This window comes from Eleutherodactylus coqui, chromosome 4 (assembly GCF_035609145.1).
Source record: "Eleutherodactylus coqui strain aEleCoq1 chromosome 4, aEleCoq1.hap1, whole genome shotgun sequence".
NCBI lineage: Eukaryota > Metazoa > Chordata > Amphibia > Anura > Eleutherodactylidae > Eleutherodactylus > Eleutherodactylus coqui.
The window spans coordinates 287,646,268-287,671,622 of NC_089840.1; the positions used below are offsets into that span (position 1 = coordinate 287,646,268).

General features: G+C 45.2%; 1 pseudogene; it reads right to left on the reverse strand.

Annotated features, from left to right (window-relative positions):
* Positions 1–2,482: 2,482 nt before the first annotated feature.
* Positions 2,483–25,355, reverse strand: part of LOC136626752 (zinc finger protein 850-like) — a 95,853-nt pseudogene continuing 72,980 nt past the window's right edge.

Sequence of the window (25,355 nt, forward strand, 5' to 3'; positions counted from 1 at the left end):
AAAATCATTGATTTCAGAATTCTACTTTTTTAGTCGCTTTCATATCTTGTAATAAGGCACCCTAAGAATCTTAGAAGTGAGGTCAGCTCTCGGCTCAGGGACGGATTCAGCCAGGAAAGCCAACATTACATCCTGCTCTAGATCCCTCTCCCCCATGAGGTGTGAGTAGTAGGATTTGATAATCCCTGATTGGTGGGGTCTTCAGGATCGCTGACAGATTCTTCCAGAGATCCCTTACTGCTAGTCTTATGTATAAAAACAGAGCGGCCCTTTCATCCTGTGAGCATTATCTTGGCTTGTGCTGGAAGTATTAATGCTCCTGGGAGGCCATGAATATCCTTATCTTCCCGGAGACTCTGTCTCTAGTGGGTGGTATTCCACAACACCTTCGATGTCACTTTACCACTCCATTGTCCATAAAATACCAATCCGCAGCTGGACTTTGCAGTTGCACCATCAACAAGAAGTATGTTGACCGGGACCCCATACGGATTGGCTTTGCCCAGTAGCAGCCGGCAGGGTGAGACCCAGGGATAGGCAATAGTCCGGATGTGCTTCATGGCTTGAATCTGATTATTGTGTTATATTTTATTGCTGCGAGTATAGGTAATGCCTTTTCTACTGATACATTGTCTGTACAGGGTGACTTTATGTTATATACATCTTCAGGGCAGCTGATCTGTATAGGATTCCAGGTGACAATGATCCTTGTATAAGCAGGTTCACAGCACATGCAGCGTCTGTTGAATATCGCACGGTGTGAAGAGTATCTTCCTGAGAACAGATTGTTTTTATATTAGGGGCTATAAAGCTGTAAAGTGACGGTGATTTTACTACATTTGGAGGTACACTAGACCATGCTTGTATATGCCTGCTCTGGTTTGTTCTTGCTACAGCCACTTATTGGGATCTGCCCTTTATCGGCTAACTCACATCTGTAAGCCTTATCAGAATCAACGGTGTTCCTAAATCACACCTCCAATAGATTCCAACATCTGGGAGATGATTTTATACCCACAATGGTTCTGTGCCAGAGTCTGAACCTTTTGGACTTTGGTTAGAAGGAGTATCGTCTGCGATCCTCGGTGTAATTGTCTCCATACTAACTATATGCAAAATACCTCCCAGCTCTCCTTCACCTCCAGAGGGTCTGAGATGCCGTAACACTTACATTTTGAAGGAAGATACAAACATAAGGACATGGGCTTTAGAAGTATATATTCATTAACAATTAGCAACACGTTTTGAGGTAAAGTTAATCAAGTTGTATTGATTCTGAGAACATATTTTTGGTAATTGCATATTTCTCAATAATTTGGTTAAGTTGCTTTCCGTTTCTCTTGTTAAATATGTGACTTTACGCTTTAATTGTTTTTTATGGCCAATGTCAATATAGCAAATTAAAAAATGAAAACTTGCCACTTACATGGTAAGTTCTTTCAGGTCTTAACGACACAGGACATAAGGTTACATGCTGCACATTCGGGGTCTGTATGCAGGAGATCGCGCGTCGCTCTCCCTTCATACAACGTGGGTGCCGGCTGTTTCTTAGAGCCAAAACCCGGTGGCAACAACTCTGATAAGCCGCGCGGTTCATTGGAGCTGTTAACCCTTTAAGTGTTGCCGTCAATTCTGACAGCAGCATTTAAATCCACCACCGATGTTCTAGGGTCCCTTACGACCCTCCACGATAAGATTACAGGGAGACCTGTGAGTATCATAGCAGCTGGAAGGCCTTCTGAAAGACCCAAGGGCTGTCATGGCAGAATGCCTATCAAGCCATGCCTATGGGGTGGCTTGATAGATTGCTTGCCTGATCACAGTATGATGTAATGCTACGGCATTATATCATACTGCAGGAGCGAACAAAGTATCACAAGTCCGCTCTAGGGACTAAGAAAAAAAAGTAAAAATAAGATTACTAAAGTTTTACTTATTATTGAAAAAAGTAAGAAAAGTAAAAAAAAATAATTACTTTTGGCATGGTATAATAAAAGAATCTAAATAATGAAGCAAAAATACATATTTGGAATCGCTGCGTCTGTAAAAGTCCAATCTATCAAAGTAACGCATCAGTTACTCCGTATGATGAACGTAGTCAGAGAAAAAAGTAATGAACGCCAGAAATGCACTTTCTTGGTCGCCCCATCTCCAAGAAAAAATGTAATAAAAAGCGATGAAAAAGTCGTATGTACTGTGTTGCAGGAGGGAGCGGGAAGGGGGGGGGGGGGGGAGAGGTCTCCCCCCCCCCCCTTCCCTCCTGCTCACCACCAGCAGCCAAATCTTTGCAGGCGAGCAGGCAGGTACTTGGTAAGTACGATACTCGCTCGACTAACTGTCCTTACTGAGTACGCTTGCTCATCTCTAGTAGTAATCAATCTGACCCACGGAATAAAATTGTCATTTTTGTTGCAGTGTGTATGTCATACAAACAAGACGCACCCAAAGATAGCAGAATTTAGATTTTTTTTTTCTATTTTATTCCGTTAATAATTTTGTAAAAGTTTTTCAGTACATTTTATACTACCATGGAAAAATACAACTCGTCCTGAGTTTTTCAGTACATTAGAAGTTTGCTTAACACTTTTCCCACATTCTGAAGACTTCAGAGTAAGACATTTTCCACATTCTGAACATGAAAATGGCTTATCTCAGTTGTGCTCTGTTTGATTATCAACAAAATTTGATTTCTAGGAAAAACATTTCCCACATTCTGGACTTGAATATGTTTTTTCCCCTTTGTGATTTCTCTGATGTTCTGCAAGATGTTATTCCTGGTTAAAACCTTTCCCACATTCTGAACTTTAATGTGGTTTATCCCCTGTGTGAATTCTTTTGTGTTTTAAAAAGAACAGATTTGTCTGTAAAACATTTCATACATTCAGATCATGAATATGGCCTCTCCCCTGTGTGAGTTATCTGGTGTTTAAAAAGATGTGACTTCTGGTTAAACCCTTTCCCACATTTTGAACATGAATATGGTTTCTCCCCGGTATGAATTCTTTTGTGTTTAACAAGAACTGGTTTCTCTCTAAAACATTTCCCACATTCAGAACATGAATATGGCTTCTCCCCTGTGTGATGTCTCTGATGTACTACAAGATATGATTTCTGGCTAAAATCTTTTCCACATTCAGAACATGAATATGGCTTCTTCCCTGAGTGAGTTTTCTGATGAGCTACAAGGTATGATTTCTGGTTAAAACCTTTCCCACATTCAGAACATGAATATCGCTTCTCTCCGTTGTGCTCTTTTTGATGGTCAACAAGATTTGATTTCTGAGAAAAACATTTCCCACATTCTGAACATGAATATGGCCTCTCCTCTGTGTGAATTCTCTGGTGTTTAACAAGATGTGATGTCTGGTTAAACCCTTTCCCACATTTTGAACATGAATATTGTTTCTCCCCAGTGTGAATTCTTTTGTGTTTAAGAAGAACTGATTTCTCTCTAAAACATTTCCCACATTCAGAACATAAATATGGCTTTTCCCCTGTGTGAGTTCTCTGATGTACTACAAGATATGATTTCTGGCTAAAATCTTTCCCACATTCAGAGCATAAATATGGCTTCTTCCCTGTGTGAGTTCTCTGATGTGCTACAAGATAAGATTTCTGGTTAAAACCTTTCCCACAGTCAGAACACAAAAATTGCCTCTCTCCTGTGTGAATTCTCTTATGTCTATAAAGATTTGATTTCTGGGTAAAACCTTTTCCACATACTGAACATGAAAAAGGCTTCTTCTCTGTGGGATATCTTCGTTGTTCAACACTGCTACTGTGAATTTTATTTTGCTGTGATGAATAAAAATATAGGCTCTGCTTAGAAGGATCAGATGATAGATCTTTGTTCTTAAGTGTTGAGGATATATCTTGGATAAGGGCAGGTTCTTCATATGTATCTTGTAGGATATCATGAACATGTAATTTAAAATCTGTTGATGTCAGATGTCCCTCTGAACTTCTGGTGTCGTCATCTGCCAAAAATAAAACAGATTTTATATATTTTTTTAGTCATACAACCATTAAGGAGCACTCTGTGTAAGCTTTTTATCATTAAATATTGTGACTAGCCAAATCCTACTGCAGACTGGAGGTCATTTAATCTATTCATTCCTATATGACTCATTGTGTGGCTCCCATGGGACTAAATGGAGAAAACAGCTGCAGTCCAGGCAGCAAGCACTGTAGGACTTGGCTAGTCACATGGGCACAATGGGAGACTGAAATAGAATAGACATCTTAGGAATAAAGCTGCTCTTTACTACATTAAAAACATTAATATGCACTTTGTCAATTGGACACATAGAAAAATAAAACTTTTTTTGGGGAGAGCTCCTTCCTTTTATTTCAAGTATACAGTGGTGCCTTGGGTTATGAGTGGGTCATGAGTTTTATCCGTTCTGTGACAGAGCTCTTATGCCAAAACACTCGTATCTCAAATCAATGTAACCCATTGAAATGAATTGGAACGCCAATATGCGTTCTGGACCTCCCCAAAAATAAGCCGTAACTACACTACACTACATGTAAAAAAACAATCATCCATACTCACCTACCACAGGCATTCCGGTCCTCATGATGATTTGCAGCACTGCTGAAGGCTGCTGCGTGGTTCTTCGCCGACAGAGCATTTCTTCCTGGAAGCGGGGTTTGAATACCCCGCCTCCAGGAAGCTACTGCTCTGATCGGTTAATCCAGCGCCACATCAACCAATAAAAGCAGGCGCTGGGTAACCATTCACAGCCATTCAATGATGTCATTGAATGGCTGTGATTGGTTAATCCAGCACTGGCTTTTATTGGCTGACGCGGCGCTGGATTAACTAATTAAGAGTAGTAGCTTCCTGGAGGCGGGGTATTCAAACCCTGCTTCCAGGAAGAAATGCTTTCTCGGCATGGAGGAAAACACGGCAGCCTGCAGCAGCACCACAGACCATCGCGAGTACCGAAACGCCGGCGGTAGGTGAGTATGGATGTTTGTTTTTTACATATAGTGTAGTGTAGGAAAAGAGCTTTAAACAAATTATTAAATAGCAAATATGCAGGAACTTGGATGAGAATGTAGTAATTAACGAGAGCCAGCATGGGTTTGTAACAAACAAGTAATACTAGCCTAACAGAATCACCGACAAGGCTCTGTCCTGGGCCCAGCATTGTTCAACATTGATCTGGTGGAGGGAATTGAGGGGAAAATGATCAAATTTGCCACCAACACAAAGCTAGAAGGTATAGCTAACGCTAGAGAAGAAGAGTATTCGAAAAGATCTAGAAAAGCTTGAACAGTGGGCAGCGAGTAACAGAAAGGTTTTTAACAAGGAGACATGCAAGATCCTATATCTGGGCAAATAAAATGAAAAAGAGAATTCTGGGATGTATTAAGAGAAGCACAGAGTCTAGATCACGTGAGGTCATTACGACTCTCTACTCTTCCAAGTCAGACCTCATTTGAAGTATGATTTAAAAAAAGACAGACAAACTGGAGCAACTTCAGAGAAGAGTTACCAGAATGGTGAGCGGTCTGCAAATCATGTCCTATGAGGAACGGTTAAAGGATCTGGGAATGTTTAGCTTGCAGAAGAGAAGGCTGAGAGGATGCTTAATAGCTGTGTACAAATATCTGAAGGGCTGTCACACTGCAGAGGGATCAGCCCTATTCTCATCTGTACAAGGAAAGACTAGAAGCAATGGGATGAAACTGAAAGGGAGGAGACACAGATTGGATATTAGACAGTGAGGGTGATCAGTGAGTGGAACAGGTTACCACAGGAGGTGGGGAGTTTTCCTTCAATGGAAGTGTTCAAACAGAGGCTAGATGAACATGTATTTTGTATCATTGTCCTGCAGTGAGCAGGCGACTGGACCCGATGAATTTTGAGGTCCCTTCCAACTTTATCATACTGATTCTATATTTGTGAGAGATTTATGCGTCTCACAATGCAAAAATCTTTTGAAAGTTTCTTGGCCATGTGAAATCTTCCTTACATTGCTGATTCCCCCTCAAAGGGGTCTCTGTAGCATCAATACGGATCAGACCTTTATCCTGATTCACAAGTTGTAAGGTATTTAGTCCTGTCTATTACCTGGTGATGAGGCGGGCTGGTGGTCCTCCATCATGACATCCTTGTACAGATCCTTGTGTCCTTCTAAATACTCCCACTCCTCCATGGAGAAATAGACAGTGACGTCCTGACACCTTATAGGAACCTGACAACACAATGATACCGTCATCACCCAGACACGTTATACCACCATAGCGTTACTGTATAATGTCCCAGCATTCCCAGCAGCGTCACCTCTCCAGTCAGCAGCTCAATCATCTTGTTGGCGAGTTCTAGGATCTTCTGCTCATTGATCTCCTCCAGTATCAGGGGGTGAGGTGGAGGCCCTGTGATTGGGCTCAGGGGTCTTCCCCATCCATCAGACACCGGGGCCTGACAGCCATCACTAGAAGTCTTCTTCACTACCGTGTAATCCTGTTTATGGGGAGAAACATCCATAAATATCACTGCAGACATTCCCAGAGTCCTTCATGTCTCCAATTATATCCATCTGTTACTAAGATTCTGTTCACATCTGTGTTCATCAATTTCTTTGTCCTACTCATTTAAACACAAAAAACAACATTGGCAGAGTGTTGGATCTATTATATGGCCGACATCAGCAGCACCCAAGGGCCCCATTGCCTTATAATAGATCTGTTGGGTATCTGTCATTTTACCAGCAAAACTGCCCAGCCGGCTCTATTATTTTCCAGCATTTATGACCTAATCTGCAGTAAATCCTCTGCCGTAGATGTGACCGGAGACTGACAGAGATAAGACTGATGGAACGTGACGTCATCCCCAGAATCTCTCACCTCTCCTGTAAGCTGGAAGAGTATCTCTAGGGTGAGGGTGAATATACTCTCCGCCATCTTGTCCCGTTTCCTCTCCATCCTTGTCGGGTCAATCAGGATAATTATCTGATATACAAGATATCAGCCGAGGATCCTGAATGGGAAGAAGACGAGACAATGTAGCATCATACACAATCCCCTATTATAATACAATTACTGGAGATAATAAGGGAAAACGTGTGAGGAGACAATAAAGTGTAGATGTTGTGTTCTCTCTTTATACGGGATGGAACAGGAGGTGAATAGTTTGTGAAGTCAGTTCCTCCATGTTGGAGGTGAAAGCATCTTCACATGATCGCTACGGTCAGTCACAGGTTACAACAGTGATGTCAGTATAAAGCAGTATATCTAGAGCTCGGTGACCTCCCAAATCCTCTCACCTGGGATCACAAGGGGCAGAGGACAAGTTCTATCCATCCCCCCACCACGGTCGCTCCGGGAATCCCTATTCTTTCAGCGCAGTGAATAACCTGCAGACTATGAGCTGCAGAATTACAGGTGGGAAATTCCCAGCGTAATACAGTCCGAAAACCGGCTGAAATGTTAATAACTCTCCCCGACGCTGCAGAGAGACGGCACAGCGGGCATCACTTATGGGAATTTCATATTTCTATTGCGGGTCTTGGTCCTTCCAATGTGCAGCATGAAGCTCCTGGGGAATCCTCAACAAGATCTCCATCTCCATGCTGATATTATAATGAGCAGTAACTGTCCGTCTGTCTGTTCCCTTTTCACGGCTGAAGCAGTTTTGATGTAGTTTGGCAGGGAGATCGCTGCATCTTGAGGAAGGACATCGGCTAGGTTGTATCCTGAACATTTATAGAGTTCTCTAGGGAGCGCGACAAGACAGATTTATTGGTGATATGCAGACACACCTCCGTGCCACGAGGCGGAGGGTAATGGGGGTGCACATCATAAGTTATACCTACACAAACGGGCAGACACGAGAGGGCAGACATGGCTGCCACACATATGTGATTATTAAGATAGCAGGGATCCTCGGCGTTTCCTGGGATTAAAACTTGAATGAAAGACACATTGAGGCCTTGGTCACACGACCGTTTTTTGGTCCGATCTGCAGACGCGCTTGCGATCTGCAGATCTATAGACCCAATGCATCCCAATGGGAGCGGACACATGTCCGTTTTTTATGCGGATGTGCGATAAATTATAGGACACAATGATTCGCAGAACGCGCCTATCCACATTCTGCGAATCGTTGTGTTCTATATATGCGCTCAATGGGGCCGGCGGCAGCAGCGCCGACCCCATTGAGAACATATACTAAGATTGTTTTCCTCTGCCACAGCTGTGCCACAACTGTAGCAGAGAAGAACAATGTTCTCCCATTGAATTCAATGGAGCCGACAATAGAGCCGGCTCCATTGAAAGCAATGGGCTGCCGGCGAGCGCGGGATGAATTTTCGGGGAAGAACTTAAAATATAAGCTCTTCCCTGAAAACCATCCTGAAAATGTGTAAAAATAAAACGAAAAGTATACTCACCTTTTTTCTGCAGCCGGAGTTCAGCCGCGGCCGGCCGGCAGTTCTCCTGAACTGCTCTCTGTAGTATTCAGCAGGCGGGGATTTAAAATCCCCGCCTGCTGAATGGGCTGCCTCTGATTGGTCACAGCCCTCACCAATCAGAGGTAGCTCTCACTCACCCATTCATAAGCCCTTCCCCGAAAATTCATCCAGCGCTTGCCGGCATCCCATTGCTTTCAATGGAGCCGGCTGTATTGCCGGCTCCATTGAATTCAATGGGCGAACATCGTTCTCCTCTGCCACAGCTGTGGCAGAGGATAGCGGGCAGCGCTGGGCCGTTTCGCTGAAAACACTGCTAGGTGCAGATTTTTCAGCGAATCGTCAGCCCTGTTCACCTACTTTCACAATCCAAGGTCAACTTTACCATAGAATTGTCTCTTTGCTCTCAGATTTATTTCATGGGGGATGAAAACAATGAAGCCGACCGCAGATGTCAAAATATTCAAGGGGCTGAAAAAGATACTGTTCTAAAAATCCAAAGAATGTTCCTGAAAATAACCATCTTATCACTTTCATAACTGCTTTAGACAGAATACCGGGAAATTATAATTAGTGATGCACCCAGACCGTCCGCCAAGTGGGGAACACAGGAGACGATATAACACACCACTGATAGATGAAGTCACAGCCATGCTAGCAGGCGAACAGCTTGCAGCCCGTGATATCGTTTTACAGGCCCGTGATGACAGATTACCCAGGGTGCCTGCTACATGTAAATATTAGGACGCATTACAATATCCACTTATTTTTAACAAGGGGCAGAAAGGCTATCACTCTGACATACCCCAAACCAACCCCGTAACAGGCCTTTCCTTAGCAGTAGGTCTCCTGTTTGGATTTTTATGCCGACAACATGATGATACGAGAAAACCCTGTTAATATGACACCACGATGCAGAGAACCGGCCGATCAGTTTATGTCGATATGTACGTTATGGCTGAAAGCGAATACCTGCGATATATCAATAAATCAGATTAAGTTAAGAGCAGAGAATTACATCCATCTTCAAGATGTTGTAGCAAATGTTAGTCCTAATAATTCAGGCAGAATTGTTATTGTACCATAGAATCCTAGAATAGTAGAGATGAAAGGGACCTCTGGGGTCATTGGGTCCAACCCCCTGCTCAGAGCAGGATTCACTAATTCATCCCAGACAGATATTTGTCCAGCCTTTGTTTGAACACTTCCATTGAAGGAGAACTCCCCACCTCCCGTGGTAACCTGTTCCACTCATTGATCCCCCTCACAGTCTAATATCTAATCTGTCTCCTCCCTTTCAGTTTCATCCCATTGCTTCTAGTCTGTCCTTGTGGAGATGAGAATAGGGCTGATCCCTCTGCACTGTGACAGCCCTTCAGATATTCGTAGACCGCTATTAAGTCTCCTCTCAGCCTTCTCTTCTGCAAGCTAAACATTCCTCATTGGACATGATTTGCAGACCGCTTACCATCTTGGTAACTCTTCTCTGAAGTTGCTCCAGTTTGTCTATGTGTTTTTTTTTAAAGTGGTGTACCCAGAACCTGACACAGTATTCCAGATGAGGTCTGACTAAGGAAGCCCAATTCCTCCCATTCTGTATGTCCTTTTTTTTTTAAATTGTTCTTGCCTAGATGTAGGACTTTGGATTTTTCCTTGTGAAATACCATTCTGCTAGTCGCCGCGCACTGTTCAAGCTTTTCCAGATCTTTTAAAATATTTTCTCTCTTTCCCAGTATAGAAGTCAGGCTCACAGGCCTGTAATTTCCTGGATCCACCTAATTCCCTTTTTTTGTAAATAGGGACAACATTTGCCCTTTTCCAATCTTCTGGGACTTTTCCTGTTCTCCAGGAATTTTCAAAGATTATGACAAATGGTTCAGCAATTACCTCCGCTTCTTCCTTTAGTATCCTAGGATGTAATTCATCTGCACCTTGAGACTTGAATTAATTTAAGTTAGCTAAGTGTTCCCTCACTATCTCTCTCCTTTTAGATAGTCTGCATTCTTTTATTCCCCCAATAGCACAGGGAAGATCAGTTGATGTTCCATCTACTTTCTGGGAGATACAAAATAGGAATTTAAAAGTTCGGCCTTCTCAACATTGATCTGTTCTACGCCCTCTGCTGGTCACTATGTGTAACTGCAGTCATTTTATTATGCTGGTGTTTAATTCAAACATGTGTTATCTTATTATACACCCTCTGCTGTTCAATATGTGCAATTACAGACACCATATTATGCTGCTCATGCGATATATACAGCATCTTCTGGCCACAATATGTTATCATAGTCTGTGTATTAACCCCTTAGTACTTAATAATTTCTGTGACCGAGGATCCACCCCACCAAAACCACTAAAAACCACACTCTGTGTATTTTTTTAACTTGATTTTGCAAAAAATTTCTCTAGGTTAAGGTGCCAAGAAACAATGGAAATGCCAAGTTCAAAAAAACCCTGTACAGAATTGGCCTGGTGTTAAACCCGCAGATGCTTTAGGTAGAGTTTAAACGGTGCATGTCAGCAACATGGAATGTAAGCTGTTAGTTCGGGACGGATGTACAATGTCCCATAAAAGACCAATCGAGGCGCTAAATCTGACCATGAAAGATATTAATGGCAACACAAGTATCGCGGGAGGGATGGCGGGACTGATGGCGGGCGATTACAGACAGACTACCTGTAATAAGTAGGGGCGCACCGTACTGATGGCGGGTGATTACAGACAGACTACCTGTAATAAGTAGGGGCGCACCGTACTGATGGCGGGCGATTACAGACAGACTACCTGTAATAAGTAGGGGCGCACTGTACTGATGGCGGGTGATTATAGACAGACTACCTGTAATAAGTAGGGGCGCACTGTACTGATGGCTGGTGATTATAGACAGACTACCTGTAATAAGTAGGGGCGCACCGTTCTGATGGCGGGTGATTATAGACAGACTACCTGTAATAAGTAGGGGCGCACCGTACTGATGGCTGGTGATTATAGACAGACCACCTGTAATAAGTAGGGGCGCACTGTACTGATGGCGGGCGATTATAGACAGACTACCTGTAATAAGTAGGGGCGCACCGTACAGATGGTGGGCGATTACAGACAGACTACCTGTAATAAGTAGGGGCGCACCGTACTGATGGTGGGTGATTATATACAGACTACCTGTAATAATTAGGGGCGCACCGTACTGATGGCGGGTGATTATAGACAGACTACCTGTAATAAGTAGGGGCGCCCCGTACTGATGGCGGGTGATTATAGACAGACTACCTGTAATAAGTAGGGGCGCACTGTACTGATGGCGGGTGATTATAGACAGACCACCTGTAATAAGTAGGGGCGCACCGTACTGATGGCGGGCGATTATAGACAGACTACCTGTAATAAGTAGGGGCGCACCGTACTGATGGCGGGTGATTATAGACAGACTACCTGTAATAAGTAGGGGCGCACCGTACTGATGGCGGGTGATTATAGACAGACTACCTGTAATAAGTAGGGGCGCACCGTACTGATGGCGGGTGATTATAGACAGACCACCTGTAATAAGTAGGGGCGCACTGTACTGATGGCGGGTGATTATAGACAGACTACCTGTAATAAGTAGGGGCGCACTGTACTGATGGCGGGTGATTATAGACAGACTACCTGTAATAAGTAGGGGCGCACCATACTGATGGCGGGCGATTATAGACAGACTACCTGTAATAAGTAGGGGCGCACTGTACTGATGGCGGGTGATTATAGACAGACCACCTGTAATAAGTAGGGGCGCACTGTACTGATGGCGGGTGATTATAGACAGACCACCTGTAATAAGTAGGGGCGCACTGTACTGATGGCGGGTGATTATAGACAGACTACCTGTAATAAGTAGGGGCGCCCCGTACTGATGGCGGGTGATTGGAGACAGACCACCTGTAATAAGTAGGGGCGCACCGTACTGATGGCGGGTGATTATAGACAGACTACCTGTATTAAGTAGGGGCACACTGTACTGATGGTGGGTGATTATAAACAGACTACCTGTAATAAGTAGGGGCGCACCGTACTGATGGCGGGTGATTATAGACAGACCACCTGTAATAAGTAGGGGCGCACTGTACTGATGGCGGGTGATTATAGACAGACTACCTGTAATAAGTAGGGGCGCACTGTACTGATGGCGGGTGATTATAGACAGACTACCTGTAATAAGTAGGGGCGCACCGTACTGATGGCTGGTGATTATAGACAGACTACCTGTAATAAGTAGGGGCGCACTGTACTGATGGCGGGTGATTATAGACAGACTACCTGTAATAAGTAGGGGCGCACCGTACTGATGGCCGGTGATTATAGACAGACCACCTGTAATAAGTAGGGGTGCCCCGTACTGATGGCCGGTGATTATAGACAGACTACCTGTAATAAGTAGGGGCGCCCCGTACTGATGGCCGGTGATTATAGACAGACCACCTGTAATAAGTAGGGGCGCCCCGTACTGATGGCCGGTGATTATAGACAGACTACCTGTAATAAGTAGGGGCGCACTGTACTGATGGCCGGTGATTATAGACAGACTACCTGTAATAAGTAGGGGCGCACCGTACTGATGGCCGGTGATTATAGACAGACCACCTGTAATAAGTAGGGGTGCCCCGTACTGATGGCCGGTGATTATAGACAGACTACCTGTAATAAGTAGGGGCGCCCCGTACTGATGGCCGGTGATTATAGACAGACCACCTGTAATAAGTAGGGGCGCCCCATACTGATGGCGGGTGATTATAGACAGACTACCTGTAATAAGTAGGGGCGCACTGTACTGATGGCGGGTGATTATAGACAGACTACCTGTAATAAGTAGGGGCGCACCGGCAGATCTAATAAATGCAGGATTAGAGGCGTCTGCTTTATGGCAGCAGGGAAAAAGATGGAGCCCAACTACAAATATGTGAGTCCAACTGCACAAGGACAGAATCAGGGCAACATGCGGCGGCTCTTCTGAAAATCATCGAAGATCGTATCACAACAGATACTAACGGTGCGATTACATTAATTGGGATTCCTGTAATGTTGTTCACAGTACAGAAGAGCTGATAAGGGAGGGTTATTCTCAACTGCGACCTAATATGGGGAGTGAAGAATGCTTGTGTCAGAGGGCAATATACGGCAAAACTCAGATTAGATTAAAAAATATACAAATTCCACCCAGAAGAAGTTGTGGATAACAAAATAGTGTGCGGCAGATATTGATTGTCTCCGGGCAGAATTCATCCCTTGGAGACGGTCCAGCTGATTGGTCAGATGTCTGCCCTATCAGGTTCTGTTGCTGCGGGTCAGATTTCATCTCCCCAGCAACAGCCGGTCATTGGGATCACTCTGCAGCCATGTGACCTGCTGGCCGACTATAACAGCGGGGTGCAGGGACGGGGGTCTGCTCACTCAGCACTACAAAAAACAAAACAAAACCTCCTCCTTTTCTTTCTGGTTCATCGCTGCCTTTTGGTTAAGAGTCGGGGGTGAAGGCATTCATTGGTTACTGAAGGGTTAATATTTTAATCTTTGATTAAGTTTTAATAAGGAAGGCAGTGGCCATGTCTGATTTTCCCCACACCTCAGGGTCCGTGCCCATTTGTGGCAGGTAAGCATTCTTCTATTTAAAGAGGTTGTCTCGTTTAGTCTGATGATGTATGGACGGGGGGCGCCACTCAGGGCCCTTTCCATCAGCTGACCATCCGGCCCACTGTCAGCAGCAGGCAGGGGAGGCAGTGCTGGCGGCAGCTTCACTCCCATTGAAATCAGTGGATGATCTGCAGCATTCCGCACACATTCAATCCAATAGTGCGCCCGCATGTCCGCTCACGCCAGGGGCAGCGACTGCGATTTTCCGCTCACGCCAGGGGCAGCGGCTACGATTTTCCGCTCACGCCAGGGGCAGCGGCTACGATTTTTCGCTCACGGAAAAATTAAAGCGCAGCATACTCTATTTTTTCGCAGATCTAAAACGATGAAAACCGTCTGACCTGCAGCTGCTTCGCAATGGACATAGTGGAAAGGTCGCAGATTCCCAGTCATCTCCAAGCAACGACGCGGAAAAAGCGGGATTTTTTAAAAATTCTGTACCGCGCATAGCCGACAGCGAGCTCTGTGGACCAGCCAAAGTACAGATTATGGCCGCTTGCGCGCAGACAGATCTACTTTGCCAATTCCAGGGCGGGTGTCTGATTTTGGGTTCCGCAGCGATTAGCCCTCATGTCCACGCATGGGTCAGATTCTGCATGCAGGAGCACGCAGCGGAATCCCCCCTGGCCGCGGCCGAGGACGGTTTTTTACGTGTCGGGATCTGGTGCGGGTCTTCTTAAAGGGGTTGTCTCGCGGCAGCAAGTGGGGTTAAGCACTTCTGTATGGCCATATTAATGCACTTTGTAATATACATCGTGCATTAATTATGAGCCATACAGAAGTTATTCACTTACCTGTTCCGTTGCTAGCGTCCTCGTCTCCATGGTGCCGTCTAATTTCAGCGTCTAATCACCCGATTAGACGCACTGCCGCAGAAGGGTCTTCTCCCTTCTGGTCGGTCCGGGCACGAGCGGCGTTCTGGCTCCGCCCCCTTCTACGCGTCATCACGTAGCTCCAATCAGGCGTAGCTACGCGATGACGGACCGACCAGAAGGGAGAAGACCCTTATGCGCAAGTGCGTCTAATCGGGCGATTAGACGCTGAAATTAGACGGCACCATGGAGATGGGGACGCCAGCAACGGAACAGGTAAGTGAATAACTTCTGTATGGCTCATAATTAATGCACAATGTACATTACAAAGTGCATTAATATGGCCATACAGAAGTGTATAACCCCACTTGCTGCCGCGGGACAACCCCTTTAATTCTCTGGTAATCCTAGAAATCACAGATAACGTGATTTATAAAAACCGCCTAAAAGTAAATCTGCCCTGTCGCCCACAGCAGCCAATCACAGTGCAGCTTATAGCACTAACTGCTCCTCATGAGAGCTGCACTTTGATTGGTTACTATGGGCTGTTGACCCCCCACATACCTCCACCTGCAGCCGGACAGGAGCCGTGGGGTTGTTCTGTGCTTACAGGACCTGTGATGATGTCACCGTCATGTGATCAGTGTGTGGGAGGAGACAAGGGGTCACATGACCAGGTCTATCTGCTCAGTGGATGCAGGACTCTGCCGAGCGTGTGTGAGACAGATGATGCCAGAAGAATGGTCAGGGGTCGGTCAACCTTCAACGACATCCATTTAGTCTTTTCTCCAGAGGAAACAAAGGTGCCGATATCTTTGGCAAATGCCACCACTCTCAAAGTAGCTTCCTACACCTCCTTATCCATCTATCCCCACGCATGACCCGGTGTCCGCAGCGCACACCAGAGTGTCCCTGCGCAGCCTTCAGCTGTCCTCGTGCCACACCACCCTCATGTCTATTTATAAGTGCGTCTGCCATGAGGAGGAACCGCAGGCACACACTGCAGAGGGTTGGCAGGGCCAGGTAGCGACCCTCTTTAAAAGGGGCGGGGCGATAGCCCACAATGCTGTACAGAAGCAATGAGAAATTGACGTTCGATCTTCATTCCAATCCTGTGCCACCTCCGTCAGGAGCTGCAAACGTGGGCATGAGTTACAAAGCAATGGGGAATCCATGTGCCCACACAGTATTCATTCTGTCAAGGTGTGGCATAGCTCAATCGACACCACAAGGGGAAAGCCATCTGCACTCTGCCCCCTACCCAAGTCAGTCAGTGTCTTTGTGCCAGACAGGTCAAACACCGCGATGGGAAGTCTTTGTGCCCCCACAGCATAGGCGGGCAGAAGGAACCAAAAGAAAGTAATAAACATGAAGAAATTACAGTGCCCAAACATGGCAGACTTTCACTACGCCGAGGACATAGGCCACTGCCCACAACCTCAGCAATCGTGGGAATAGAGCGAACTCCGATACTAGTACAGCTGTGAACGTCTCATTAAGGCAGTAACGCTCCTCTTCAGTGGCCCAAACGAGTTTCACAGATAACTGGTAACACGAGAGAAAATACATATTGGCCTCGGCCCACAATTCATGCCCTAGTCAGTGAGTGTTTTGGGGACAGATAGGTAAAACACCACGATGGGAAGTCTGTGTGCACCCATAGTATAAAAAGACTCCTGCAACATTCCAGTAGAAAAGGTATAAGCAGACCCCAGTAACATTTCGGTTGCAGTAGTATAGGCAGACCCCTCTAACATTTCAATAGCAGAAGTAAAGACAGACCCCAGTACTACCATTTCTGTACAAGTATAGGCAGACCCCAGTAACATTTATGTAGCAGCAGTATAGGCAGACCCCAGTATCAGTTCTGTAGCAGCAGTATAGGCAGACCCCAGCACCATTTTTGTAGTAGAAGTATAGGCAGACCCCTGTAACATTTACGTGGAAGAAGTATAGGCAGACCCCTGTGACATTTAAGTGGCAGCAGTATAGGCAGACCCCAGTAACATTCTTGTAGCAGCAGTATAGGCAGACCCCTGTAACATTTACGTGGCAGAAGTATAGGCAGACCCCAGTAACATTCTTGTAGCAGAAGTATAGGCAGACCCCTGTAACATTTAAGTGGCAGCAGTATAGGCAGACCCCTGTAACATTTATGGAGCAGCAGTATAGGCATACCCAAGTAACATCCTTGTGGCAGCAGTATAGGCAAACCCCTGTAAAATTTACGTGGCAGAAGTATAGGCAGACCCCAGTAACAATCTTGTAGCAGTATAGGCCAACCTCTGAAACATTGGGGTAACATGAGCGTAGGCGAGGGCCGGAAAAATGAGTTGGATAAGAGTGTAGGCGTGGGCCCGAAAAATAAGTGTACCAAGAGTACAAGTGTACCTCTGAAAAATTTATCAACCGAGAGGGCAGGTGAGACAAATAAATATATTTTGAAAGATACAGCTCGCTGTTGCTCAATTTGTAACAGAGCCTGGAGGCAGCCCTGTTGAAAAAATTGGTTCATGTTATAAAGTATCAATACTTTTGAAACTTTGAAAAATTGTAAAAACATTGCTAGATGAGCCTTTTGGGCCGCAGAATAAATTGGCAGTTCAGCGCGATGACATGTTGTTTCTGGAGGAGGAGTAGCAGGAGGAGGACTAATCTCAGAGACAGATTGACAAAGATAAATGCCCCGTTTTTCCGGTGATAGAGAAGAGTGCTTTTATCTGCGGTTGCAGCGAAAAGAATCTTTAGTTTCCGCTGCTCTCCGCCGGTGGAGAAGAGAAGTCTGGGGAAATCCAGGCTTTGTTCATCTTGATGAGTGTAAGCCTGTCGGCACTGGCAGTTGGCAGGCAGGTACGCTTGTCCATGATGATTCCCCCAGCTGCACTAAACACCCTCTCTGACAAGACGCTAGCAGCAGGGCAAGCAAGCACAGCAGGGCATACAGCGCAAGTTTGTGCCACGTGTCCAGCTTTGACACCCAATAGTTGTATGGAGCAGAGGCATCACAGAGGACGGTGGTACGATCAGCTACGTACTCCCTCACTATCTTTTTACAGTGTTCCCTCCGACTCAGCCTTGACTGGGGAGTGGTGACACAGTCTTGCTGGGGAGCCATAAAGCTGGCAAGGGCCTTGGAGAGTGTTCCCCTGCCTGCGCTGAACATGCTGCCTGATCTCTGCGCCTCCCCTGCTACTTGGCCCTCAGAACTGCGCCTTCTGCCACTAGCGCTGTCAGATGGGAAGTTTACCATCAGTTTGTCCACCAGGGCCCTGTGGTATTGCATCACTCTCGAACCCCTTTCCTCTTCGGGAATGAGAGTGGAAATGTTCTCCTTGTACCGTGGGTCGAGAAGGGTGTACACCCAGTAATCCGTAGTGGCCAGAATGCCGCTAACGCGAGGGTCACGAGAAAGGCAGCCTAACATGTCAGCCATGTGTGCCAAGGTACCAGAACCCAACACATCGCTGTCCTCACTAGGAAGATCACTTTCCGGATCCTCCTCGTCCACAGGCCATAAACGCTGAACAGATGGGAGGCAAGCAGCATGGGTACCCTCTGCAGTGGGCCCAGCTGTCTCTTCCCCCTCCTCCAAAACGCGCTGAGTTATAGACATGAGGGTGCTCTGACTATCAAGCGACATACTCTCTTCCCCCGTCTCCTGTTCCGACCGCAAAGCGTCAGCCTTTATGCTGTGCAGCGAACTTCTCAGCAGGCATAGCAGAGGAATGGTGATGCTAATGATTGCAGCATCGCCGCTCACCATCTGGGTAGACTCCTCAAAGTTTCCGAGGACCTGGAAGATGTCTGCCATCCAGGCCCACTCCTCGGTAAAGAATTGGGGAGGCTGACTCCCACTACTCCGCCCATGTTGGAGTTGGTATTCCACTATTGCTCTACCGGTTGGCTGAATGCTTCAGCTAGGAATAATGGAATAGGACTCCGGTTGTATTTTGTTGGTTTTCGGAACTGTGGCCATGATTAAGAGGGACGGCCGGGGGCATTCGTATTGTGCCGGTAGAGGTGAAATTCTTGGACCGGCGCAAGATGGACCAAAGCGAAAGCATTTGCCAAGAATGTTTTCATTGTTGGAGGAGGAGGAGGGGGAGGGTTTAGAGGAGGTGACAGACCGCCGCAGATACCAGAACCGAGGAAGGACCCGCAATCCTGGGTGTGGGTAGGACGTGTGCGGCCCCAGGCTCTGATTCGGTCCCAGCCAATGTGCCATCAGGGAGATATAGTGGCCCTGCCCGCCAGTACTTGTCCACGTGTCCATGGTTAAGTGGACCCTCCCAGTAACCGCGTTGGTGAGGGCACGATTTATGTTGCGGGAGACATGCTGGTATAGGGCTGGGACGGCACACCGGGAAAGATAGTGGTGACTGGGGACCGAGTAGCGTGGGACCACCACCGCCATCATGTTTTTGAAAGCCTCCGTTTCCACAAGCCTGTACGGCAGCATCTCCAGGCTGATCAATTTTGCAATGTGCACGTTTAATGCTTGAGTGTGTGGGTGCGTGGAGGCGTATTTGCGCTTGTGCTAGCGACAGCTGGACGCTGCGCTGAGAGACATTGCTGGATGGGGCCGAGGACCGCGGAGTCTGCCTGCTCATCAGAATGTGTCATTTTCATGGAGTGAGGAGGCTGGGAGGAAGGAGGAGCAGCAGCGAGAGGATTCAGAGTTGCAGCAGTGGACGGCATAGAAGACTGGGTGGTCGATACATCGCTGGATGCATTTTCTGCTATCCAGGACAGGACCTGCTCACACTGCTCATTTTGTAATAAAGGTCTACCTCGTGGACCCCAAAATTGTGATATGAAGCTGGGGACCCCAGAAACTTGCCTCTCTCCTAATCCCACAGCAGCCGGCTGCGATTCACCTGGACTAGGAACTCGGCCTGTGCCCACACCCTCACTTGGACCTCCGCGTCCTCTCCTGTGTCCACGGCCACGTCTTCTAAGCCTACCCCTACCCCTCAGCATGGTGTATTTCGAATACAGCAGATACAGAGCGGTGTAAAAAATTGGGCAATTATTAGCCTGCACTTGGAGGCTGATAGAGGGTTTTGTTACACACACTGTAGGCCCAAAAATTATATGCTGGCCTGCAGCAAGGCCTAGCTGGCTAATAGTGAGCCACTACAACTCACAGCAGCCAGAACAGTAATGCACACGGTCACAGGTAGCCCTAAGAAGGATTTTTTTTCCAGTTTTTTTTTAAAAAACAGCAGCCTAGATAGCGTGTATATGTCTTTCCCTCTATCAGCGGCGGTGGATGTACGCTGTGCAGGAAGTTGACGGGACGCACAGAGCGGTGTAAAAAATTAGGCAATTATTGGCCTGCACTTGGAGGCTGACAGCAGTACTGTAACGCACACTGCAGGCCGAAAAAATTATACGCTGGCCTGCAGCAAGGCCTAGCAGGCTAATAGTGAGCCACTACAACTCACAACAGCCAGAACAGTAATGCACACAGTCACAGGTAGCCCTAAGCAGGAGCTTTTTTGGGGTACTTGTTGACAGGATTCTACACTAGCACTGTCCCTGCCTCACCAGTACTGCCCCTATACTCTGTATAATTGGCTGCAGACTGAGAACGCAATAGTCTGCAGAGCCCAAGATGAAAAAAAAATTGGTGCAAAACTGCTCCTAGCAGCCCCAACAGTAATTCACACGGTAAGATGTGGCCCTAAGAAGGACCGTTGGGGTTCTTGCAGACGCAAACAGTAGCCTAACACTCTCCCTATTGCAGGAACAGCACTCTCACTAATCTCTGCCACCCTGTGTCTGAGGCGAGCCGCGGGCAGGACCACTTTAAGTACTCGGCGGTCACTTGATCTCACCAGCCACTCACTGCAGGGGGGTGGGATAGGGCTGGCACGTCACAGGAGGAAGTTGTAATGCCTTCCCTGCATGTCTATTGGCCAGAAAATGGTGCAAAACATGCAGGGAAGGAAATGGAATTGACTCGAGTACAGCGTGGTGCTCGTCTCGAGTAACGAGCATCTCGAGTACCCTAATACTCGAGCGAGCATCAAGCTCCGACGAGTACGTTTGCTCATCTCTACTCATTAACTTAAAAATAAACATACCCTAATCGCCCGTAAATCGCCAGACCAGCTTCCTCTGCATTGATCAGATCTGTCAAGGCTCTTTCAGACCGGCGATCACGTTTTTCTTGCGTGGTTTTGTTATGATTTTCTTGTGAGAAGGATATTAATAACGAAAATAACAAGTTCGTGCTTTGGAATGCGATAAAAAGGATGTTCCATAGGGAAACATAACAAAACACAGAAAGATAGGACATGCAGCAATTTAGTTTTTTTAATCGTTGGTTTCATAATTCTGCATTTTTTTCTTGCATTGTGTAAGAATTGGGCGTTTTTTCTCGCCAGTGGGAAAGCGGCCTAAAAATTCCAAGAGTGAGGTAAACTCTTGGTTCAGTTTCAGGTCTTTTCTGCTGATACATTGTCTGTACAGGGTGACTTTATGTTCTATACATCTTCAGGGCAGCTGATCTGCATAGGATTGCAGTCAAAGCTTCAAGTTGATATTGGAACTGCAGAGCCCAGCTGATCCTCGCATACAGCAGGTTCACAGCACATGCAGCATCTGTTGAATACCGCATGGTGTGAAGAGTATCTTCCAGAGAACAGATTGTTTTTATATTAGGGGCCTTAAAGCTGTAAAGTGACGGTGATTTTACTACATTTGGAGGTACACTGGACCATGCTTTTATTTGCCTGCTCTGGTTTGTTCTTGCTACAGCCACTTATTGGGATCTGCCCTTTATCGGCTAACTCACATCTGTAAGCCTTTTTAGAATAAACGGAGTTCCTGAATCACAACACCAATAGATTCCAACATCTGGGAGATGATTTTATACCTACAATGGTTCTGTGCCAGAGTCTGAACCTTTTGGACTTTGGTTAGAAAGAGTATTGTTTCTCTTAGGCCTCATTCACACAATCGCTGTGGGCATGCACTGAAAGCGCTTCAATAGGAACCAATCTCCACGCACCTCAGATCATGTGAACTGTCTATAGAGCAGTATAGCCAAGAGCTTTGCACGCGGCTATCCTCCGGGAGGACAGCACTCATGTGAAAGAGCTCTTAGGGAGTATCTAGAAGGTGTGAGAAGACATATAGGCGGTACTGTGGAGGCATTGTTCCATCCTTCTATTTGCATAACTATTGTTCTTCTGTGAGGCGCTCGGCCTCTGGTACAATCTACCCCTGAGATATGACTGTTGGGTCGTCTTGCCGAGGAGCAGTGATGATATCATATCTGCATATTGTAATCTCCAAAACCTTTTCTAGTAGACAACCAATAACAATGAGGTGGATGGATGGGAGGAGCTATAACCGGTTTCACTGCTCTAAATGTTTCATTCAATTATCCCCCCTCCAGCTCTTCTTTCCCTCCCGAGGGGCTGAGATGTCTGAACACTTACATTTTGAAGGAAGATACAAACATATGGACATGGGCTTTAAGAATACACATTTATTAACAATTAGCAGCATGTTTTGAGGTAAAGTTAAGTATATTCATGTGGAATATATTATGCACATCGCTGATTAATAAATATCTAAAAATCAATACAACTTGATTAACATAATAGACTTTGTTGGTAATTGCATATTTCTCAATAATTTAGTTATCTGAGTTTCTTTCCGTTTCTCTTGCTAAATATGTGACTTTACAGTATGCTTATATTATTTTTTGGGGCCAATATCAATATAGCAAGTTAAAATAAGAAAAATGGCCACTTTCATGATAAGTTCTGTAACTCCTTAATGACACAGGACATAAGATTACATGCTGCATGTTCAGGGTGTGTGTGCAGGGAGATTGAGCAGCGTGGGTGCCAGCAATTTCTGACAGCCAAAACCCAGTGGCGGCAGCTGATTGGAGCTGTTAACCCTTTAAGTGTCGCCGGCAATTCTAAGAGCATTTAAATCCACCGCCGATGTTCGAGGGTCCCTTACGTCCCTTTTTTCTACTTCACTCCACTAAGAATTATTTAAAAGTTTTTCTGTACAATTATATGGTATATTATATAGTACCATTGAAAAACACAACTCATCCTGCAAAAAACAAGCCCTTAGACAGCTACATCAATGAATTAATAAAAGAGTTATGATTTCCTTTAAAGGGGGAGGAAAAAATAAAAATGATTTTAAAAAAAAGAGGAAGATCCTAAGTGGTTAATATTTAAGAAGAGGTGATCTGTGGGTAAAATATTTCTTGCATTCAAAACATGCACCGTTGTGTGAATTTTGCTGATGGATTACAAGGTCTGATTTCCAAGTAAAACATTTTCCACACTGAGTACATAAAAATGGCTTCTCTCCTGTGTGAGTTCTCTGATGTGTAAAAAGATGTAATTTTCGCTTAAAACCTTTCCCACACTCTGAAGATAAAAATGGCTTCACCTCTGTGGGATTTCTCTAATGTGCAACAAGATCTGACTTCAGAGTAAAACATATCCTACACATTCTGAACATGAAAATGTCTCCTCTCAGTTGTGATCTTTTTGATGTTCTACAAGATATGATTTTTGGTTAAAACCTTTACCACATTCTGAACATTAATATGGTTTCTCCCCTTTGGGAGCAAAGAATTCAGATTTGTCTGTCAAACATTTCCCACATTCAGATCATAAATATGGCTCTCCACTGTGTGAGTTCTCTGGTGTTTAAGAAGATGTGCTTTCTGTCTAAACCTTTTCGCACACTTTGAACATGAATATGGCTTCTCCCCTGTGTGATTTCTCTGATGTACTACAAGATTTGATTTCTGGCCAAAATCTTTCCCACATTCAGAACATGAATATGGCTTCTTCCCTGTGTGAATTCTCTGGTGTTTAAGAAGATGTACTTTCTGGTTAAACCCTTTCGCACACTTTGAACATGAATATGGCTTCTCCCCTGTGTGAGTTCTCTGATGTACTACAAGATGTGATTTCTGGCTAAAATCTTTCTCACATTCAGAACATGAATACGCCTTCTCTCCGGTGTGATCTTTTTGATGGTCAACAAGATTTGATTTCTGAGAAAAACATTTCCCACATTCTGAAGATGAAAATGGTTTCTTCTGTGTGTGAATTTTTTTGTGTTTAACAAGAACTGATTTGTCTGTAAAACATTTCCCACATTCAGAACATAAATATGGCTTCTCCCCTGTGTGAGTTCTTTGATGTACTACAAGATAAGGTTTCTGGCTAAAATCTTTCCCACATTCAGAACATGAATACGGCTTCTCCCCTGTGTGAGTTCTCTGATGTACTACAAGATATGATTTCTGGCTAAAATCTTTCCCACATTCAGAACATGAATATGGCTTCTTCCCTGTGTGAGTTCTCTGATGTGCTACAAGATAAGATTCCTGGTTAAAACCTTTCCCACATTCAGAACAAAAATATTGCCTCTCTGCTGTGTGAATTCTCTTATGTCTTAAAAGACTTGATTTCCGGGTAAAACGTTTTCCACATACTGAACATGAAAATGGCTTCTTCCTTGTGTGAGATCTCTGTTGTTCAACACTACTGCTACTGTGAATTTTATTTTGCTGTGATGAATAAAAATATAGGATCTGCTTAGAAGGATCAGATGATAGATCTTTGTTCTTAAGTGTTGAGGATATATCTTGGATAATGGCAGGTTCTTCATATGTATCTTGTAGGATATCATGAACATCTAATTTAAAATCTGTTGATGTCAGATGTCCCTCTGAACTTCTGGTGCCGTCATCTGCCAAGAATAAAACAGATTTTATATATATTTTTTTTAGTAATACAACCAGTAAGGAGCACTCTGTGGAAGTTTTTTTATCATTAAACATTGTGACTAGCCAAATCCTACTGCAGATTGGAGGTCATTTCATCTATTCATTCCTATGGGACTCATTGTGTGGCTCCATGGGACTAAATAGAGAATATAGCTTTCAGTCCAGGCAGCAAGCACAGTAGGACTTGGCTAGTCACATGGGCAGGCCGGGAGACTGGAACAGAATAGACTTTTTAGGAATAAGGCTGCTCTTTTCTACATAAAATACATTAACATGCACTTTGTCAATTGTACACATAGAAAAATAAAACGTTTTCTGGGAGCGCTCCTTTAATTTCAAGTAATATAACATTTCTATATAAAATGTCCATACAAATTGAAAGGCAGGTAGTAACATCCAAATATTAACACTGGTGGCAAATTGCAATTTGTTTTAACAGTAGATCTTGGAGCAAGGACCAGTAGATCATGATGCCAGGCGACCAGGTTGTTCTCTTGACACATGGAGAATCCATAGGGTTTTCCAGAAGGCGCTCCTAATGAGGTACGTCCCTCCAGTGGTGGGCAAGTAGGTAGGGACACAGGAGAGGGCTTGCGGGAAAGAGTGTTCGGGGTTGCAGAGATACAAGACCATATCATTCGCATCTAGTCCGATCCTACACTCCCTGT